Here is an 8766-nt window from a genome sequence, read left to right as displayed (position 1 = left end):
ATAAATGCATATATTTCCTAGATGAGGATAAAATAAAGATCTTAGTCCTCTGTTGTTTCTCCCCTCTCTATCCACGTGTGCAAACATTGTGCGTCATCCCTTTGTGTCTGTCTATAGCAAACTATGTCATTCACAAGCAATAAATGACTCTTTAAGAAAAATAGAGAAGAGGTGAAGGAAGTGGGGTTCAAGATTACTGTTGTTCTTTCAGTTTATCTCTGCATGAGTTGAGGTATCCAACTTAATGCACAAAACATGTAGAATAAAGGGGAACGTATTTTTGGCCTCCGATGGGTTGAAGATGCATAGTTAGAGTTTCTAGATATAGGCGACTGGTTAAAGAAAGGTGGAGGAAGATTTTTCTTTCCACTAGTGAGGGCAGTATCTTGGGCCTATCAGACAATTTGATAGAAAGGACCTCAGTAAATGTTTAAATTTATGAATGAATTTGGTCTATCCATTGGTAGTGCTCTTCTATATTATCTTGCCCCTGTGTATTTTATTCTAATGTGCAAAAGGGAAGTGGCAAAATCAGCAGACTCTGGGGGTAAGGGAACTCATTTGTTTGGACTTCAGTTTCATCCTCTTTGAAATTATTGGGTTGGAGCTGATTATTTCTAAAGTTCTTTCTATATCTAACAGTTAAATTATCAAGGCATCCACTTAACAGCAATGTAATCATCCTCTCTGTGTTCCCCCTTAAGTTGATGATGGAAAAACCAACATATTGCAGGAGTATGTGAAAATTAACAGCCATATGCCATGCAAATGTATATAAAAGGGCTAATAAAAATTCCTAGACCAGCATTGTCCAATAGAACTTTCTGTGGACATCCTATATATGCGTTCCTCAATATATAGCATGACTGAAAAACTGAATTTAAAATTAAAATAGTCACATGTGGTTAGTGGCTACCAGGGTGTCAAATTCTTCTATTAAAATAGAAATTCCTCAAAGGCAGCAATTGTGTTTTATCTTTGTATTTCCAGAACCTAGAATGGAGTGGCACTGAAGGACTGGCAGAAACATTAGTGTGGGAAGGCTTATTAGTGAAGGTAATTCTTGAAAATGAGAAAAAGAAAAACTCTTGCAGTGAAAGATTAAGCAAATCTGAATTCAATCAAGAAAAGCTTTATTGAGCACCTACCATGGCGCCATGATAGGCACTGGAGATAAAAGTACATTTGACATGATCCCTATCAATGATTTATGTATCCAGGAGGGACATACATAAAAAATAAATCATTACAATTATGTGTCAAGTGTTCATGGTAGGGATGGTTAATAATCCCCCAATATCTACTCCACCTTCTACTTTTTATTTATAGAACCTCCTGAGTTTTAGCTGAGCACATGTTTGCTCAGCTCATTTTCCAGACTCTCCTTCAACTAGTGGTGGTCATGGGACTAGAGTTGTAGCCAATGGGCTGCATACAAAATGATGTGTACAACATTGGGATCACATTCTTTAATGCAACTGCTTGTCTGCTCTCTGCTTATTCATGCTTCCTGTGGGCTGACATACAGATGTGGTGGCATAGGGCCAGCTTTGAACTTGAATATTTGGAAATACTCTAGGAACTGGTGGAGCCACAAGGAACTTGGGCCCCTGGATGGTGGAGGAGTGCCATCACCTGTCTCTGACTATCCTCCTATGGGTGGACCATTAGCCAACAGAGTGTTCACATCTGTCTCATTTATCTGCTGTATTTTGGGATTCCTCTGTTACAGAAGCTTAGCCTATACCCCACTAAACACAGTGATTTAGCAGAGGAAAGGAAAAGTGGTGTGGGAGCAAGTATCCATCCTTGTGGAGTCAGTCAGATGCATCTGAAGACTGTTTTTCAGTCAGCCTTGAAAGTACAGATTGAGTGAGTGATCATATGTATGAGTAATATCAATGAAATATCTTGTTTCTGAAGTTCTGAATACTGGAAATGAAATTTAAAAATCTCTGTGTAAACTTTATATTTTATATACACAGCAGCTGTCAAATCTTACTCAGAAAAAATATGAGCTTTCTGGTCCCAAGAGAGCAACATTTCATAGGCTATAGTCTTCAAGAGGGAAAATGTACCACTGTGGTCATTTCATTGCTATAATTCTTTGTTGTGATAAATTGCCATCATCAAAGGACCTACACTAAGGAAATCAAGGAATACCATGAAAAGTAGACTCAGTTTTTCCCCCAGTATCTGAGCCCTCATTCTCCTCCCAGTGCTGGTTCTAAAACATGTATTAGTTATTATCTTAGAGAAACATGGATTAGACATAATCATCTGTTCAGTGTGGTCATATAAAAATGGAACAAACATAAAGTTTATGCACTTTAGTTTTGAGCCAGAGACATCAAGTTTTATAGGCTCTGTCTGTGGCTCATAATTTTATTTTTTATTATGCAAGTCTTCCAAGTGAATTTTACAATGTGAAACTCATTTGGCCCAATTAAGATTGATTAACTCATTTCTGTATCTATTAAAAAGTAGTAAAGAAAAATCTGGGTAATAACTTGTACATGGTGAGTAGCCTAGATGCTTTTAGAATAAGCAAATTAATGCTTTATTTTGTTTAAATTATTATCAAACCATTTCTACTCATTGACAAGAAAGAAATGGCTCATTAAAGGCTGAAGGTTCTCATCTGTTGTTGAAAAGCAATGCAGAATAGTGGTTAAGTACATATACAGGGGAGCTAGACTACCTTAATTTAGATCCTGGGTGTATAATTTACTAATGGTGTGAACTCTGGCAAATTATTTAACATCTCCATGCCTTAGTTCCTCATCTAAAAAGTAGGTATTATAATAATACTTATAGCATAGGTGCTCTTACAGATTAAATGAATTAACTTTGATAAAGTACTTAGAACACTTCCAGGCACATATTAAGCCCTGTATATTTTTGGTGAACGAACTACCTTCAGGAGCTATGATTTTGAAAAGGCTGTTAGGAATAAACTATGTTTCTCTGTGGTATGGAAGGTCTGACTCAGGAATACTCACTCAGATACTTGCACTTCAGGGGAGGGAATGCCAGCTTCTTTAGTCTTTCATAGATTGAAGAATTATATTTAATATTATAAGCACACATAGTCTCACAACATATTTCCATATTTGGAAAATTTAACCTAGTTTTCTAAAAATATAAACTGTAAAACATAAAATGTGACAGTATGCCCAGCAAGCTATTTTGAAGATACTGACAAACTGATTCTTAATTTTATAGGAAGAAAAAAAAAAACCTCAAATAGCCAGCACAATAACTGAAGAACAAAGTTGGAGGACTCACATTACCCAATTTTAAGACTTACTATAAAGCTGCAGTGATCAAGCCAGCATATTGGTGAAAGAATAGACATATGGATCAATAGAAAAAGATCCACAAAAATATAGTCAACGATCTTTTAAAAAAACAGATGGAGCAAAAAAGCTCCTTTGGTAAAAGCTCCAATGGAACAAGCGTAGTCGTTTTAACAAGTGGTGTTGACACAATTGAATGACCATATGCAAAAATCAACCTAGACATAAATCTTATACTTTAGACAAAAATTAACTTGGAATGGGCCACAGACTTAAATGTAGAGTGCAAAAGTATAAAATTTCTAGGAGAAAATATATGTGACCTTGGACTTGATGATGACTTTTTTTAGATACAACATGAAAGCCCAATTAATGAAAGAAAAAATAAGTTTGACTTTATTAGTATTAAAAACTGGTATTTGAAAGACACCCTTAAGAAAATAAAAAGAAAAGCTACAACCTTGGAGAAGATATTTAGAAAAAACACATATGTAATAAAGGACTTCTATCCAAAACATACAAGGAACTCTTAAAATTCAACAATGAAAAATCAAACAGATCTGAACAGACACTTCACCAAAGATGATATACAGATAGCAAATGAGCATAGAGGAAGATGCTTAGCATCATCTGTCATTAGGTAACTGCAAATTAATACAACAATGAGGCTGGATGCGGGGGCTCACGACCGTAATCCCAACACTTTAGGAGTTGGAGACAAGAGAATCGCTTGAGATCAGGAGCTGGAGACCAGCCTGGGCAACGCAGCAAGGTCCCATCTCTACAAAAAAGTTTTTAAACAATGCATTGGTTTTGTTTTTTTTTTTTCTTTCCTTCCCAGCATGGTGGATTAGAGGCTTTTAGTGTGCTTCAGTTGCTTGGAGTTAGCAAGATAGTATGTAAGGATCAACTCTGTGAGCTTTAAATCAAGAAGGAAAATGGGAATCCACCAAAATCGTGAAAGACACCCCAAATCCCGGGAAGGAGAATGCCGGTAAACAGACCACATGATGGTGCCTGGCTAATAAAGGTGAGTGAAGCCCCATCCATGTGAGACAGGCCGAGAGCAGAGAGCCTCCTTTTGTGACTCATCTTTCCACTGGGGATCTGAGCATCCCGGGCCAAGGAAGAGCACTTTGTCTCTTCCAAGCCCTGGAGCTACCTTGGGGAGGGGCTTAGAGAGCTTTGAGGGAAAGACACCCAGAATAGCTGCAGAAATTTTTCTAGTACTGGGACTCAGAGCAGGATGCCATTTTTAATCCAGGCATATACAAAGTCAGCCTTTCTTTGGTGACCCGGCAGCATGGTCACATAGGCATTTTAGTCTGGAGCCAGAGACTGGAGTGCCTGCTCTGGATTGGATTAACGGCCTTCACGGTCAGAACTGTGGAAGGCACCTCAGCAGTAGGTGCTGAAGTTGTGTTCTCCCCTGTTGCAGGCCTGGGGCAGGAGGGGAGCTGCTACAGCTGCAGTTTCTCCTGAATAGCAAGACTTGTAGCTGGGGCCAGCTAGGTGACATGGAAATAGGGGATAAAAGCATTCAAGTGAAAAAAAGAAGACACAATAAACTAATCCAGAATGTGAGCTATCTAAAAAAAAAAGTGACCCAGTTTCATCCATAAATAAATGACATATAAATAATGTGGGGTTGTGGAGGTTAAGTGAAAATTGTTGTGATTGGCCGGGCGCGGTGGCTCAAGCCTGTAATCCCAGCACTTTGGGAGGCCAAGGCGGGTGGATCACAAGGTCGAGAGATCGAGACCATCCTGGTCAACATGGTGAAACCCCGTCTCTACTAAAGATACAAAAAATTAGCTGGGCATGGTGGCACGTGCCTGTAATCCCAGCTACTCAGGAGGCTGAGGCAGGAGAATTGCCAGAACCCAGGAGGCGGAGGTTGCGGTGAGCCGAGATCGTGCCATTACACTCCAGCCTGAGTAACAAGGGCGAAACTCCGTCTCAAAAAAAAAAAAAAAAAAAAAAGAAAATTGTTGTGATTAAAAGAGGCTTACATCTTGGTCTTCCTCTTACAATTCCTTCCCTTTTCATTCCATTTCTGAACTTGGTGGTCTAAGCAAGGTATGCATTACCCATGTGGGTGAGTGGGGAGAAGTGGCTCTGAACACAAACAGGGTAAAAGGGTGCCCACGTGGTTGGGAGCCACATGGTTGGGACCCATGTGAGGAACACTTGGAACATGGATATCAGAGCCTAAGCAGGGTAAGAAGTGCCATCTGTGTGGGAAAACGGTCCTGTTTAGGGTGTTGGAGCCTGAGTGGGGTAACCTAGGACAGCATGTCAAGTCCTCAGTGGAGTGAGGAAGGCACCAAGAGAGGGGGTGGTGATGGCAACAGGAAGTTGGTTACATGCTGAATCATTGATCAAATATGGTAATATATTAAGGAATATATATATGGGAATTAGGTTTATCCCTGTTAGGAGTATGAATTTACAAATATGGAAACGAAAAGAACTAGAATGAATCTTGTGGTGTTGAGTTAGAATTGGAGGTATGTATATGATCTTATGGTTTTCAAAATACTTAGGTAGATACAGAAATAGTTATATGTATATATGTATGTATGTATCTATCTCTCTATTTTGAGATGGAGTCTTGCTCTGTCACCAGGCTGGAGTGCAGTGGCACCAACTCTGTGCACTGCAACCTCTGCCTCCTGGGTTCAAGCAATTCTCCTGTCTCAGCCTCCCAAGTAGCTGGGACAACAGGTGTGCACCACCACACCCAGCTAATTGTAGTATTTTTAGTAGAAACAAGGTTTCACCATGTTGGCCAGGATGGTCTCCATCTTCTGACCTTGTGATCCGCCCACCTCGGCCTCCCAAAGTGCTGGGATTACGGGCATGAGCCACCGTGCCCAGCCATGTTATCTATATTTTAATCTATATCTGCGTATGTCTCTCTAGCTCCGCCCATTGAAAAAACCTGGGAGCAGCAACACTCCAAAATTAATGAGCATACATAGGACCCAGCTCTTGGTCATGCCAATTTTGACCTTTACCCGAGTCCTATGCTCCAGGAAAACCACAACCATCAAGAAATCTCTCTACCCTTTGGGTTACAGGAAACGGCAGTTGTCACTGTGCTACAGGAAATGGTCACACTGCCTGTTCAACCTACTCCCTTCAATCTAGGTATTTCTAGCCTTGTTTATTTCTCCCTATAAAAGCCCTGGCAGGGTATGGTGTCTTATGCCTGTCATCTCAGCATTTTGGGAGGCTGAGGCAGGAGGTTTGCTTGAGCCCAGGAGTTTGAGACCAGCCTGAGCAACACAGCAAGACCCTATCTCTACCAAAATTAAAAAAAAAAAAAAAATTAGCCAGGCCTGGTGGAGCATGCCTGTAGTCTTAGCTACTTGGGAGTTTGAGGTTGGAGGCCGTCTGAACCCAGGAGTTTGAGGCTGCAGTGATCTATGATCATGCCACTGTACTCCAGCCTGGAAGACAGAGTGACACTCTGCCTCTTAAAAAAAAAAAAAGAAAGAAAGAAAGAAAGAAAAAAAGAAAGAGAAGAAAAAAGAAAAGCCCTTTCTTCCCAACCTTTGAGACTTTTATAGATCTTAGTTTCTGAATGTTCTCCCTATTGTAACACTCTCCCTCCCCCAATTTCAATAGTCTTTAAGTCTTTCTTTACCTAAGTCTGAATTTATTTTGTTTTGACAACTTCTGAATATCATTTTAAACTAAAATAAGCCCAGGATTCTTGGAAAAAAGAGCTGATTCCAGGAGTTATACAGAGAAAGTACAAGATGATCCTGGATCGTCTTCTACCAGAAAGTAAGAAAATGGTAAAAGAATGTGGGTGCATGTCTAAAGGACACAGAAACCAACTTGCAAGGGCTCTCACTGGCCTAACCTGCACTAATTTGAGGATCAATATAAATACTGATAACTATTTTTTATCTCACTAAATAAAAACAGGAATCCACTGAGAAATTATGAGTCCATATTATATAAAAATAAATAACTTGAAAATTTGGTACAAAATTTACATAGTTTCAAAGAACCACTTCACAGAAGACTTAATAATTATAGAAGGAAAAGAGGTACTTTACAGCAGAGAAGCTCGGCAGATGCCACTTTATTTACATGATCAGAGTTAACATCACCAGTAAGGGAATAAATAGAAATCGGGATGCAGTAAGGCAGCCTGACTTCCGCGATAGTCCTGCTTAGGATGCCTAACTTGAATTTAATCACAAAAGAACCTCGGACAAACCCAAGTTGAGTGACATTCTATAATGCAACTGTCCTGCAATCTTCATCAAACTTTTGTAGTTGTGACCATGTGAACTATTTCTGAATCATAAGATTTAAATGAAAAAACAAAAAACAAAAAACAAAAAACTGAAATAGGCTTCAGGTAAAGCCATCATTTTTCTTTTCCTTTTTTTTTTTTTTTTTGAGGTGGAGTTTCGCTCTTGTTACCCAGGCTGGAGTGCAATGGCGCGGTCTCGGCTCACCGCAACCTCCGCCTCCTGGGTTCAGGCAATTGTCCTGCCTCAGCCTCCCGAGTAGCTGGGACTACAGGTGTGCGCCACCATGCCCAGCTAATTTTTGTATTTTTAGGAGAGACGGGGTTTCACCATGTTGACCAGGCTGGTCTTGATCTCTTGGCCACGTGATCCACCTGCCTTGGCCTCCCAAACTGCTGGGATTATAGGCATGAGACATCATTTTTCTAATAAAAACTGAAGCCAGCTTAGCAAGCATTCACCTTTTACCCTTTGTCCTTTCCATTTATTCTTGTGTTTATCAGATGCCATGAACAGATGTGAAAGAATGTGATACCCTCCTTGTGACTACAAAGAGTAAAGTCACAGACTGCAACAAAGCAAACAAGGAGAAACAATTTGGCTCCTTCAGCAACTGCATCAAACCTGGACCAGCTGCTTTAGGCTCCTTATAACATTACTCTTTATTTGATTAAGCCATGGGACTAGATTTGTATTAGGTGTGGCCAAATAGCAAACCGAGCCAAAAAACCCTGCTTTTTCTTTATTTCTGTTTTAATATATCTAGTTCTCCTCTCCAACCCCAACATACTTTTTTATAGGTAATTTTATTTGTATTGCATGGTATTTACAAACTAATTTATAGAGAAATGATTTTTTATAACGTTGTTTTCTTTGAGCAAATGATATACCTCTACATTTGTTGTAGTCCTTTTGGGGAGCTTATGTGAGATTTTAAAGTTTTCTTCGTATCACTTTGCACATTGCTCTAGACTGAATGCTTGTTTCCCAAAAATTCCTGTGTTGAAACCTAATCCCCAATGTGCGGGTATATGGACGTAGGGACTTTGGGAAGTGATTAGGTCATGAGGGCAGCATCCTCATGAATTCCTATAAAAGTCGTCCTAGGGAGATCTCTCTCCTTTTCTGCCGTTTGAGACACAGCCAAAATATTGCCCTTTAGGAACCAGGACACACCCTCACCAGACAGCATA

At 39.8% G+C, this 8766-nt stretch overlaps 1 protein-coding gene across 2 annotated transcripts in view; it reads left to right on the top strand.

Moving 5' to 3' along the window:
• ALKBH8 (alkB homolog 8, tRNA methyltransferase) overlaps window positions 1–8766 on the top strand; it is a 112667-nt gene that overhangs the window by 102533 nt on the left and 1368 nt on the right. The window contains exon 12 of one of the 2 annotated variants that reach the window (XR_012518026.1): window positions 4141–4329. The gene's annotated coding sequence lies outside the window, so the exon portion shown is untranslated. Of the gene's footprint in view, window positions 1–4140; window positions 4330–8766 lie in introns of those variants that run through there. The other variant, XR_012518028.1, reaches the window with a different exon arrangement.

The sequence above is a fragment of the Saimiri boliviensis genome, chromosome 6 (assembly GCF_048565385.1).
Source record: "Saimiri boliviensis isolate mSaiBol1 chromosome 6, mSaiBol1.pri, whole genome shotgun sequence".
Lineage (NCBI taxonomy): Eukaryota > Metazoa > Chordata > Mammalia > Primates > Cebidae > Saimiri > Saimiri boliviensis.
This window is presented reverse-complemented; position numbering and strand designations above follow the sequence as displayed.